Source organism: Antechinus flavipes, chromosome X, assembly GCF_016432865.1.
Source record: "Antechinus flavipes isolate AdamAnt ecotype Samford, QLD, Australia chromosome X, AdamAnt_v2, whole genome shotgun sequence".
Lineage (NCBI taxonomy): Eukaryota > Metazoa > Chordata > Mammalia > Dasyuromorphia > Dasyuridae > Antechinus > Antechinus flavipes.
The window spans coordinates 2048372-2062206 of record NC_067404.1 but is presented as its reverse complement, the minus strand read 5'-3'; the positions used below and the strand labels follow the sequence as shown (position 1 = coordinate 2062206).

General features: G+C 39.7%; 1 protein-coding gene across 1 annotated transcript in view; it reads left to right on the top strand.

Annotated features, from left to right (window-relative positions):
• The first annotated feature begins 669 nt into the window (after nt 1–669).
• LOC127542885 (E3 ubiquitin-protein ligase RNF166-like) overlaps nt 670–13835 on the top strand; it is a 39123-nt gene continuing 25957 nt past the window's right edge. Inside the window, exon 1 of the mRNA XM_051968778.1 lies at nt 670–2607. The gene's annotated coding sequence lies outside the window, so the exon portion shown is untranslated. The remainder of the gene's footprint in view (nt 2608–13835) is intronic.

The following is a 13835-nucleotide window of genomic DNA, read 5'->3' as shown; positions in this document are numbered from 1 at the left end:
AGAAGCTGAAAGAGCCATACCCTTCTATATACTTGGGATCCCCAGATTGACTCCAGGATATGCGGAGAGGGTTTTGGGGAACCTAATGTGCATCAGAGAGGCTGGACCCAATCACAAGTTGCAGAGGTCTTTAATCAAGGCCTTTATCTTTTATCAAGCAGACAAGGTAAGGTCTTGGACCTCTAATCTCTCCTCCAAGGAGAGAAGCTTAACTTAGGAAAAGTTCCCGTTAATTTGAATTACAAAGACAAACTGGGACAGGCAAAAAATGCCAGCAAAGAGAGCAAAGTGTGCTTTTAAAATCTTAGATGGACAGATATTACACTAGTTCCCTCTGCAATATTGGGGACACAAACAGCTCTAAAAACTCAAAACCCTACTCTTAAGCATAGAGGAGATATGCATTTTACCTCTCTATTTTCAGGTTCATTACTTGATATCCAGTGAGCAGATTGGTTCCCAGCTGTGACACTCCCTCTTTAGATGAGGAATAGAAAAATATTCGGGTTCACATGTCTTATTTTCAAGAAGGCCAAGGGTTTTGAGCACCAAGGGGCGTGATCTATGGTGTGGGTTTTGACACCCAAATGATGACAGGCACCAAAAACTGGAGTTCAGTCATATGAAGAATCCACACTGGCCATTCTTTTTGGTAAAAGGTAGATTTATTTAGGGGAATAGGTTACAGATAAAATGAAGGGCCATAATAGAGACCGGGAATAATAATCCTGCAACTAGGAAGAACACAGGAAAGAAAGGAAAGTTCCTCACTGGAACTCACAATTACCCAATAGAAAGGGAGCATTCCATGAGGTTGGGGCACACGCCAGCTGGTAGGCCAAATCCTAAAAGGGACCTAGCACCCTAAAAGATTTTGGGTTAGCTGTGGGGAGAAGTGGGGTTGGAGAGCGTAGTGGAGTTAGGGGAGATACCACATGGCTTGGGGGAAGAGGAAAGATAGTCCTGGCAGACTGACCCAAAGGAAGGCAGAGCCAGGGGATGGCCCCAAAGTAGATTTTCTAGGGAAAATTTAACTCCAGGGGCATGACAGGGATTTATTTCTACATAGGGTGGGTTTCTGGGTTTGACATAACTTGGATTTCAGACTGGAATGGACCATGTAGCTGAACTGAGCTGTACCAGAGTCTTGGCCTTTGTCCCTCAGGGATCAGTTCTTTCTCAATTCCTTTGCTAATTATACCTAACATTTCATCAGAATGAGATTTAATTCCTTGTTTGGGAAGTCTGGGACTGAGAAGTTACATAGTTGGGAGGGTTTGGTTGAGCAGCCAGAGGGACAGTGGTTATTTCTGACCCTGATTCCCCTCTGAAGAGGAGGCAGGAGTGTCCACGTTTGGCCTGTGACATTTATGTTCATTATTTTTTATTTTTATTTTTTTGCTGAGGCAATTGGGGTTAAGTGACTTGCCTAGGACAGCTAAGCAGTGTTAAGTGTCTGAGGTTAGATTTGGACTCAGGTCCTCCTGACTTCAGGGCTGGTGCTCTAACCACTGTGCCACCTAGTTGCCCCTTCTGCTGGGCCATTTGTAAAGCAAGGCTTGAGCAAGGCAGCTGCTGGACATTCCCTGCCATGAAGGGAACAACTGATCATAGCCAGAGCTCCTCTCTCCACCCGGGGGGAGTTGCTGCCAGCTACCAGGCTGCGGGACTGACACCCCCGTGACACCTCACCTTGCCAGTCATAATCAACAGGGGTTTTCAAACTCTTGGCTTTGAGATTTTTCCTATCTCTTATCTATTTATTTTTGGGTTTTGCTGAGGCAGTTGGGGTTGAGTGACCTGCCTAGGGTCCCGCAACTAGGATGTGTTAAGTATCTGAGGCTGGATTCGAACTCAGGCCCTCCTGACTCCAGGGCTGCCTATCTTATTGATGACAATGTTTACATTTTTTACCCTCGGGATTCCTTTACCCGTATCCCCAAACCTTGTTGCCTCATTTTTGCCACTCTGTTTGAGGAAATGATCTCATTTCTATGATTGGCCCTTGTCACTTTACCTACTCAGTCTACCTTCCCCCAACACCTGGGAAGTGCATCAGCTCCCTCCTCCCCACGAGTCTCTGGAGGGGCGGATCCGACTGCCTCCAAGGAAAGGAGGCGGAGGAAGAAGAATACGCATGGGACGCAAGGAGGAGGAGACTCCGGTTCATTTACGGCTAGATCCTGTTCCGGAGTCTACTACCTCCCAGCAGTTTCGGTCAGCACCGGGGATCGGGGGCGGTCCTTCCAGGGGCCGAGGCCCCGCCTTCCGTGACGGCTCTCGGTTCCTCCCCTTGGCGTCTGGCCCAGCCCGGCCACTGCTCCAGGTCAGCGCCCCCCTCCAGATACAACTTCCGGGCTCTTCGCTGAGGTCACCGGGTTCTAGTTCCGGGGCTTCCTGACATTCGCAGGGACCAGGGCTGCATCCATCCAGGCCTTCTCCTCCTCGTCTTCGTTCCACTCCGGGCAGAGTAGGGGGAAGCCATCCCCTGGGGTTGAGGCCTAAAGGGCTGTCGTCTCCCACCCCTCATCGCTTGACGTCACAGGGCCCTGCCCCCGACCCCTCCTCCGTCGTCACCACCTGCTGTCCCATTACGGACAGAAGGAGGTAAGCCCCACCTCCCTGTGTGACGTCACACAAGGCCTCAATTAACTTTCATTTTCTTAATATCTGGTGTATGTTGATATAAAATTGCATGTCAGCTCTTGCAGGGCTTCTTTAAGGCTAAAGACTTTGTCATTTTGGTCGCGGTGTCCCCTACTTAGCTCGAGCTTCAGAAATGCTTTGAGCATTTAAAATTATGTCACGGCCCTTTGGCGACATCTAGCGTCCAGAGTGAGAACAGACAAGGAGGGTATCAGCCCTGCCTTTTGGCCTACCCAGGTAATAGATTTTTCTGTCCGAATCCCGGTATTATATCTGAGCCGCTTAAAAACCCAGATTTCCCGGATAGTAATCGACGCGGCCGAGCGCGAGGGCTCCGTGGGGGACGCCCTTGTTAGTGTCCGCATCGAAGGGAAGGGCCGCTAATCCAGGGGAAAATGGCTGGCGGGCCGTCGTTTTCATTTTGATTACCTAAGGGAAGGAAGACCGACCTCAGCCTGACCGCAACCGAACTCGGGATCTTGCTCCCAGATCCAAAGCCCCCAGTCACGCACGCTTCCAGCCCCTCCGTCGTTTTCCGATAAGCGAAGCCCCCCCAACCTCCCCGGGAACCGGGCCTCCCTTGCCCCTCCCGCCCCGCCGCGGCCCCCTCCCTTCCCGCTTCCCTTGATGCTCGCCCTTCCCCCACTAGAGGCTCCGCTGTCGGAGGCCTGGGACTGCCCCGCCCTTCTCGGTGCTCTTTACACATTCTCCCTGTCTTGTCTCTGTCTGTATCTGTCTGTCTCATTTCTCATCTCCCTCCTCTTCTCTCTCCCTCATCTGCCCCCTTCCCCCCATCTCTATCTCATTTCTCATCTCTGTTTCTTTGTCTATCTGTCTGTCTGTCTGTCTCTCCATTTCTTATCCCCCTTTCACTGTTTCTCTCCTTCCCTGTCTTACTTCCTTATCTCCCCTCTCCTCCCTGCATCCTGCTCCATTTCACTCTCTCCCCCACACTCTTCCTCAGCCCCCATATTCAGTTGCCAAGCCCTGTCATTGCCATCCACACTACGTCTCTGGCATATCTCCGCTGCTCTCCAGTTACCCAACATCACTTTTCACCAGGAATATCGGAATAGCCTCCTAGTGGGTCTCCCTGCCTCCAATCTTCATCTGGGATATCGGAATAGCAGTGGATCTCCGGGCTTTCCTCTCCAGTCCTCTCGGTAATATGATAAGGCTACAAAAGATAGATTTGGGCTTCATTGTATGGGACTTTTAAGTGCCAATCACAGGAACTTGGATTTTAACCCAGCTGCAATAGGGAGCCACTGGAGTTTATTGAACAGGGGCAGTGATGTGGTCAGAGCTGCATTTTAGGAAAATCACTGGTAATTGTGCAAAAGATAGATTAGAGAGGGGAGAGAAGTTAAGGCTGAATGTTCTAAGCCAGGCCAGTTCCTTGGAAGTTAATGCTGGGACAAAACGTCACATCTATAGATGGGTCATTCAGCATTTAAGGAGAGGGGATTTAATTATCTGTAAAAGAGAAATGACATTAAAGAATGGCTGGGGGCATTAAAGAAAGAAATTAAAGAATGACATTGATTCAGCCTAGTAAAGCTCTCTTGCTTTACTAATCGCTCATCAAGGTCTGCTAACCAAGCCCCAGAGAGAGGTTATTTTCTACTTAGTTCATCAGAAAGTAATGTCCACAGTCAGAGCCTTTAATTTTCTGAAGGAGTTTTATGGTTCTGTTAGTTTTGACACCTTAAAAAAAATCATTTTAACATCATCATAATTTTCGAGTTTCCACCCTGCTTCTCCCAAAGAGCCATCTCGTATAACATTTTTAAAAGATTAAAAAGCAAAAGAAGTCAGCATAGCTGCCTTCAGACCAAGGTCTGAAAAGATGTACAATGTGCAACATTTGGATACCTACAAACAAGTGTGCCGGGGTGCCTTCTCAATTTTTTATTCAATCTGTTCTTGTTCTTTATAATATTATCTCAACATTCACTTTTGATTTGCTTGTGTGTGTGGTTCTTTTAATTTACATTGTTGTAATCTTTGTATGTATTGTTTTCTTGGCTGTTTTTGCTTCACTCTTCTCAGTCAGTTCATGTAAATCTTTCCATGGGTCTCTGTATTCATAACACACATCATTTTTTTTTTTTTTACAGTATAATCATATTCCATTACACATCGACCACAGTGTTTGCCCATTCCCCAATCCATGGGTATCCACTTTGTTTCCAAGTCTTTGCCATCACAAAAAATGCTGCTATAAGATTTTGGTATATGTAGAGACTTTCTTGTTATCAGGTACCTTTTTGAGTCATTAGACTTCTAAAACAAAGCTTCTTAAACTGTGGGTTGTGACCCCATATGGGGTCCCATAACTCATTGTGGAGGTCACAAAAAACTTGGCAACAGTAGAAGGTATCAAATATTGCAAGATTGAATTGTTTATGTAAAAATAAAGAAGCACATCTATTCCATTAGTATCCAAATTTCCTTTCATCTTTAATAGTAAAATTATATGTGTCCCAAGGAATTGTTTTAAAATAAATTTCTTTATGATTTGTTTTCAGTAAATGTTTACCTATATTTTATACTTATGTACCCAGGGTCACATAAAAATTTCTTGGCAAATAGGGATCATGAATGGAAAAAGTTTAAGAAGGCTTATTCTAAAAGAATCTCAGGGCTAGAGGCTATAAACATTCTTGTCTCTCTGTATAATTCCAAATTGCTTTCCAGAATGGTTATTGTGATTCACAGTTCTACCAAGAGTGCATTACTCTACTTACAGCAGCAGGGAGAACACGCCTCAGATTTCTCTGTTGTCATCTTTGCTAGTTTGCAGAGTGTGAGGTGAAAATTCAGGGTGGTTTTGATTTTCATTTTTCTTCCTATTAGTGATGTGGGTAGCAGAGAAAATTGAAGCTTTTTTTCTGTCTGTGGTTCTGTCTTGCCCCTGAACCTGTTAGTATTGTTGCCCTACCTAGTCCAACCCTGTCTTCCTACTGAGACAGTAGGCACAGTCCTGTCTATTAGGATGGGGTTACAAGAGTTAGTAACATGAGGAGCCTTTTCTGTTACTAGCCTCACCATAGTCCCCATTAAGAGATATTGTATTCCTACCCTGCAACCCCCTATCAATAAGCCTTGTACAATCCTGAGATACCCTATACCCAATTCACCTGCCCAAATTGAAACCTGTGCCAGTACAGTAAACCCTCCTTGATTTGTAAGTGTCTGGTTCTTGTTCTAGTTTGTTTCTGCCACAGTTTTAGCCACAGTGATTTGTAGTGTTGTTGGAGTTGTTAATAATGTACACTTCTTTTGAAAACATTTTGTTTTTTATATCCTTTGACTACTTATCTTTTGGGGAATAGCTTCTGGTGTTGACTGTTGTATTGCCATATGTAAAATGTATTTGCACATATACATACACACATATATTTATAAATTTACATATATATATATATATATATATGTAGAGGTGTTAATTGATTATATAGCTTAGACACCAAATTCTTTTTTTGTACTGAAGCAATTGGGGTTAAGTAACTGGCCCAGGGTCATACAGCCAGGAAGTATTAGTGTCTGAGGCCAGATTTGAAATCAGGTCCTCCTGACTTCAGGGCTGGTGCTCTATCCGCTGCACCACCTGGCTGCCTTGATACCAAATTCTTTTCTTTCTTTCTTTTTATAAAAATTTTTATTATACCTTTTTATTTACAAGTTATGTGTATGGGTAATTTTTCAGCACTGACAATTGCAAAACCTTTTGTTCCAATTTTTCCCCCCCTTCCCCCCACTCTCTTCCCCAGATTGCAGGTTGACTAATACATGTTAAATGTGTTAAAGTATAAGTTAAATGCAATATATGTATACATGTCCATACAGTTATTTTGCTGTACAAAAAGAATTGGACTTTGAAATAGTGTACAATTAACCTGTGAAGGAAATCAAAAATGCAGGCGGACAAAAATAGAGGGATTGGGAATTCTATGTAGTGGTTCATAGTCATCTCCCAGAATTCTTTCACTGGGTGTAGCTGGTTCAGTTCATTACTGCTCCATTGGAACTGATTTGGTTCATCTCATTGCTGAAGAGAGCCACGTCCATCAGAATTGATCATCATATAGTATTGTTGTTGAAGTATATAATGATCTCCTGGATACCAAATTCTTTTCAAAGAAATTTGGTACCAAAATTTTTTTGTTTCAACTGCCTCCCTTCTCATTCAATATAAATTAATTTGTTGTTAGACAAGCTTTTCAGTTTCACTTAATCAAGGTGATTGATTATATCTTTTGTAATCACCCCTCTCCCTGTTTTTATTAATAATCCATCTCTGATCCAAAGTTATGTGAGGTACATGATTCATTTCTCTTCTTTTTTTTTTTATTTTATTTTTAATAGTACGAACTATAACATTAAGTTCATGTGTCTGTTTAAAACATTGTGGATTGCCTAATTTCTGTCAGATTGCCTTGCAGTTTTCCCAGAAATTTATAATCAAATAGGGAGTTCTTTCCTAATTAATTTATGTTTTCTGCTTTACCCAGCATTGGTTTATTGAGTTCCTTTGCTTCTGACTCTGCCTTGTCTCCTGTTCCATTGACCTACCTAATTTTTAGCCAATACCAAACAGTTTTGAGGATTTCTGCTTCATAATACAGTTTAACTTCTAGAATTGTTATTCCCTCTGTTTCTCTACCCTTTTCATAAGTTCTCTTGATATTCTACATCTTCACTTTTTCCAAATGAATTTCATTATTTTTTCAAGTTTTATGATATATATTTTTTGATATCTTGATCAGAATAGCATTAAAAGTTTAAATTAATTTGGTAGTGCAACTAGGGCTCCATTAGTGTGAGTAAATCTTTTGAAGTGATTTTTGTTGTTGTTATTCAGTCTTTTTCGGTCATTTTGGACTCTTTGTGACTCCATTTGAGGTTTTCTTAGCAAAGATATTGGAGTGATCTGTTATTTCTTCTCCAGTTCATTTTATAGATCAGGGCTTCTTAAACTTTTCCCACTTGTGACCCCTTTTCTCCCAAGAAATTATGTGACCCCGGCTATATAGGTATATAAAATAGCTACACAGATCAAATGTTTACTAATAATAAATTATAATTCACAACTCCCACATTTACTTACAAGATCCCTACTATGAGGTCATGACCCGCAGTTAAAGAAGCTATGTTGTAGATGAGGACACTGAGGCAAACAAGGATAAGTGATTTGGCTAGGATCACACAGTAAGTATCTGAGGCAGGATTTGAACTCTCAAAGAGGAGTCTTCCTGACTCCAGGCCTGGTACTCCGGGAACTGTGCTGCCACTGTTACACTTCATTATAAAAGCTGTCCCCTCTTCATTGCCATTGAAGAAAGTACCACTGTAGGGTGAAACCTACACAATACTGTCTCCACTGGTCCCTAGTCTTAACCTTCATCCTGTCTCTTGTGATGTGATTAAGAGTATATACAGGTCATTTAGGGGAGTATTTTGTCTGAATTCCTATTTACATGGAAGGAATTCATTACTTGCTTCACTTCATAAATCAGAGATTTAATTTGACTCTCTTCTTCCTCCTTTAATGGGCAATAAGTTGTCATAGGTCCTAAATTCCAATAAAAACAGGTTTGGGAATGAGCCGGCATACAATATTAGGGTTTGGACACACGATGGGATCCTAAAACTAAGACTATCTGCTGTATTGGCCAGCAGCAGGGAGAACATGCCTCAGATTTCTCAATGAGCTGCAACTTCATTTTTGGACACCAGAAGTGACCAAAGCACCATGGCATTTCCCTCGGAAACAAATGTTTAGTAAGCAGTTCTTCAGCACCTACTGTATATCAGGGCTGGAGAGATTAAGACAAAAGTTCCTGCCATCTTACTACAAAGAACTTGTTCTTTAAAAGAGAAGTAGAGAAAAGGGGGTAAACAACAGATAGGTTTTAATGTTATATGTTATTGTGACAAACCTTGGGAACTAATTAGATATTGGAGCTGAGAAATGCTGAGGATCATAGCTAGCTAGCTAGATAGATAGGCAGGCAACAGTCAATAAGAATGTATTAATCTTCTGCTATGTAGCAGGCAGTGAGTAAATACTGGGAGTACCAGAAGGTAAAAGACAGTTTCAGGTCTCAGAAAGGTTACAATCTAATCTTGCAAGCAACATATTCACTATGTACAAAAAGAGATTTATGCAAGAAAAATTGGGGATAATTAGCAAAGAAGTAGTACTAGCATTTGGGAGCATCAGCAAAGGCCTATAGAAAAAAGTAGAACTTTACAGCAGTCATCAAAACCATTTGGTACTGGTTAAGAAATGGAGTAGTGGATCAGTGGGATAGTTTTAAGTTCACAAGACATGATAGTCGATTATAGCAATCTAGTGTTTGATAAACTTAAAGACTCTAGCTTCTGGGATAAGAACTCACTTTTTGAAAAAAATTGCTGGAACAATTGCAAAACAATATGGTAGAAAGTAGGCATTGAATAACACCTAATATCCTATACTGAGATAAGCTCGAAATGGGTTCATGATTTAGATATAAAAGGTGGTATTTATAAGTTAATTAGGAGAATAAGGTGTAGTCTACCTCCCAGATCTGTGGAGACTGAAGGAATTTTGGCCAAAGAAGAACTAGAGAACATTGTGAAATGCAAAATGGATAATTTTGATTATATTAAATTTAAAAGTTTGGGTACAAACAAAACCCCAATGCAACCAAGATTAGAAGAGAAGCAGACAGCTGGGGAAAATATTTACATCTAAGGGTTCTGATAAAGGCCTCATTTTATTTTATTTTATTTTATTTTTTGGCTTGTGCTCTTTTGATTTTAATTTAATTTTTATTTTTTCATTTTAATAACTTTTTATTGATAGAACCCATGCCAGGGTAATTTTTTACAGCATTATCCCTTGCACTCACTTCTGTTCCGATTATTCCCCTCCCTCCCTCCACCCCCTCCCCCAGATGGCGAGCAGTCCTTTACATTTTAAATGGGTTTACAGTATATCCTAGATACAATATATGTTTGCAGAACCAAACAGTTCTCTTGTTGCACAGGGAGAATTGAATTCAGAAGGTAGAAATAACGCGGGAAGAAAAACAAAAATGCAAGCAGTTTATATTCATTTCCCAGTGTTCTTTCTTTGGGTGTAGCTGCTTCTGTCCATCCTTGATCAGTTGAAACTGAATTAGCTCTCTTTAGCAAAGAGATCCACTTCCATCAGAATACATCCTCATACAGTATCGTTGTTGAGGTATATAATGATCTCCTGGTTCTGCTCATTTCACTTAGCATCAGTTCATGTAAGTCTCACCAGTCCTCTCTGTATTCATCCTGCTGGTCATTCTAAAGGCCTCATTTTAAAAATATATAGAGAATCGACTCAAATTTATGAATGCAAACCCTTTTCCAATTGATAAATGGTCAGAGGATATGAACAGTTTTCAGACGAAGAAATGAAAGCCATTTCTGGTCATATGAAAAAGTGCTCTAAATCACTGTTGATCAGAGAAATGCAAATTAAAATAACTCTGAGGTACTACACACCTCTCAGATTGTCTAAGATGAGAGAAAAGATAATGTGGAATGTTGGAGGGGATGTGGGAAAACAGGGACACTGATACATTGTTGGTAGAATTGTGAACACATCCAGCTGTTCTGGAGAGTGATTTGGAACTATGCTCAAAAAGTTATCAAACTGTGCATACCCTTTGATCCAGCAGTGTTTCTCCTGGGCTTATGCCCCAAAGAGATCTTAAAGGAGGGAAAGGGACCCACATGTGCAAAAATGTTTGTGGCGACCCTGTTTGTAGTGGCCAGAAACTGGAAAATGAATGGATGCCCATCAATTTGGAAAATGGTTGAATAAGTGATGGTATATGAATTTTTTATTTTATTTTTTTTTATTTTTATTTTTATTTTTAAATTTAAATTTTATTTTATTTAATAATAACTTTGTATTGACAGAATCCATGCCAGGGTAATTTTTTACAACATTATCCCTTGTACTCGCTTATGTTTTGTTTTTTCCCCTCCCTCCCTCCACCCCCCCCCCCCAAGATGGCAAGCAGTCCTATATATGTTAAGTATGTTGCAGTATATCCTAGATATAATACATATTTGCAGAACCGAACAGTTCTCCTGTTGCACAGGGAGAATTGGATTCAGAAGGTAAAAAATAACTCGGGAAGAAAATCAAAAATGCAAATAGTTCACATTCGTTTCCCAGTGTTCCTTCTCTGGGTGTAGCTGTCTCTGTCCATCATTTATCCATTGAAACTCAGTTAGGTCTCTTTGTCATAGAAATCCACTTCCATCAGAATACATCCTCATACAATATCGTTGTCGAAGTGTATAATGATCTCCTGGTTCTGCTCATCTCACTAAGCATCAGTCCATGTAGGTCTCTCCAAGCCTCTCTGTATTCATCCTGCTGGTCATTCCTTACAGAGCAATAATATTCCATAACATTCAGATGGTATATGAATGTTATGGAATATTATTGTTCTATAAGAAACAATCAGGAAGATGATTTTAGAGAGGCCTGGAGATACTTACAGGAATTATAAGTGAAGTGAGAAGAACCAGGAGATCATTGTACATGGCAATAACAAGATTATATGATGATCAATTCTGAGTGATGTGGCTCTTTCCAATAGTGAGATTTTTTCAGACAAATTCAAACGACTTGTGATGGAAAGAGCCATCTACATACAGAAAGAGGATTATGGGGACTGAATGTGGATCAAATCATAGTATTTTCACTTTTTGTTGTTTTTTATTTGCTTGGTTTTTTCTTTCACCTTTTGTTCTGATTTTTTCTTCTGCAGTATAATGAATATGGAAATATGTTAGAAAATTTTGATATGTTTAACTTCTATTAGATTGCTTGCTGTCTTTAGAGGGCATGAGGGAAAGGTGGGAGAAAAATTTGGAACACAAGTTTTTGCAGAGATGAATGTTGAAAACCATAAGTGTATTTGGAAACATAAAAAGCTATTTTAAAAAAAGAAAGTAGGATTTAAGCTGAGATTTGAAAGAAGTTAAGAAATCTAAGAGGTAGAGATGAAGAGGGAGACTATTCCAGCAGTTGGGAGATAGGATATGAAATTGCTCAGAATTGAGAGATGTATTCTGAGGAAGATCAAGGGTTTCATTGTATCTGATTGTCCTTGGGAGAGAGGGAATGGTATAAAGAATAAAGAGACTTGAGAGAGAGGGAAAGAGGTGAATGGCATTTGGTTAATAGGTGATAGATAGATGATAGATGGATAAAGAGATAGGAAAATGGATAGAATATTTATTAAGTGCCAGGTATTGAATTTAGAATCAAAACTCAAACTCTATTATAAAGCAGTAATTATCAAAAATATTTGGTATTGGCTGAAAAAAAAAAGATGAGTAGACTAGAAAACTGAGAACTAGAAACAATGGAACTTTATAACTCTGTGCTTGATAAAACATCAAAATATAAAACACTTAGGAATGAATGCCTTTCTTGTTAAAAACAAAACAAAAACCTGCCAGGATAACTAGAAAATAATTGAGTAGAAATTAGGCTTAGATTAACAGGTTACACTATGTTTCCCAATAGGTTCTAAATTGATATATGAAGATGTAGATCCTAGTTGGAGGACAGCTTCTTGTTATGTTTTTTGGCAGACATCTGGGTTTCTATGGCCCTAGGGTGCTGCCACTCATTCAGAACATGATTCTAATTACGTGAAGTCTTAAATAATGGTCATTAAAATATGTTTCCCTGAATCAGCCTCCTTCCATATTCAGTACCCAATGTGATCTTGGCTCAGAACCTGTACTAGTGTAACCCTCAAGGCACAACTTTGGTATGAGTGAATGGGTCCAAAAACAGGTTTCTTAAATCAGCTAGAATGTCATAGTTTGGGGGTAGTTTGTGTAATTTTGTGGGGAAAGTGATGCTAGGTCTTTAAAATACCAGTATAAATGATATTAGATCTGATACAATGGTAAAACCACTTTCATCGTTTCTGGAAAAGCACATCAGGATGAGTCCTATGCAGCCTTTGTAACTGGGTAGCTTCTTCCTCAGGATTTAATGTTTTGCACTTAGCATTCTTTGGGGCACCTTTGTGTCTATTTCCTCCTGCATTTTCTTCTTCTTCTTTTTTTTTTAATAGCTTTTTATTGACAGAACATATACATGGGTAATTTTTACAACATTATCCCTTGCACTCGCTTCTGTTCCGACTTTTCCCTTCCCTCCTTCCACCCCCTCCTCTAGATGGCAAGCAGTCTTATACATGTTAAATATGTTAAAGTATATCTTAGATACAATATATGTGTGTAGATCCATACACTTCTCTTGTTGCACAAGAAAAATTGGATTCAGAAAGGTAAAAATAACCTGGGAAGAAAAACAAAAATGCAAGTAGTCCACATTCATTTCCCAGTGTTCCTTCTTTGGGTGTAGCTGATTCTGTTCATCATTGATCAATTCCTCCTGCATTTTCTTTTAAAATTCAGACATTCTTTTCTGAAAGTTTACTCTGTTTCTAGTTATTTAAAGATCCATTCTCTTTTGCAGACCTAGTTTTAACTCTAGTTTCTTTAGCACTGTGTTCAGCTTATTTTTCCATTTATGTTTCTGCTAGACTAATCCAAAACTTAGAAAAGGATATTGAAATCTCCCGTCATTGTTGAGTTACTCTCTGTATCTCTGTGTAGCAGCTCAGTGATATTTGTTTTATAAATTTAGACACTAAGGCATTTGGAGCATAAAAGTTTGCTAATCACATTGGTTTGTTGTCTATGATGTAGTTTCACGGAGACATAGTTTACTTGTTTATCTGTTTTCAGCTTTTGAATATTTATTTTTGCTTTGCCATGTGCCTCAATTGTGACTACTACTTTTTTGGATTCACTTTAAGAATGGGAAATTTTTTTCCAGCCCCTATTTTTATTTTGTTTATGTCTTCATTTTTAATGAATTTCTTGTGAGAAATAGATTTGTAGGGTTTTCTAAAATTCAGTGTCACTTTTTCATTTGCTGAATTTTTAAATTTATTCACTTATAGTTATGAGAAGTTAGGTTTATAATTTCCTCTTTTTGTCTTTAACATTGAGTGTTTTAAAAACTATTATTATTTTCCCTTGTCTGTTTTTAAACACAGTATTATGTTCTTTCCGTTAACTTTAGCTTAGTCTTTTTTTAAAGGTGATCTTACTGC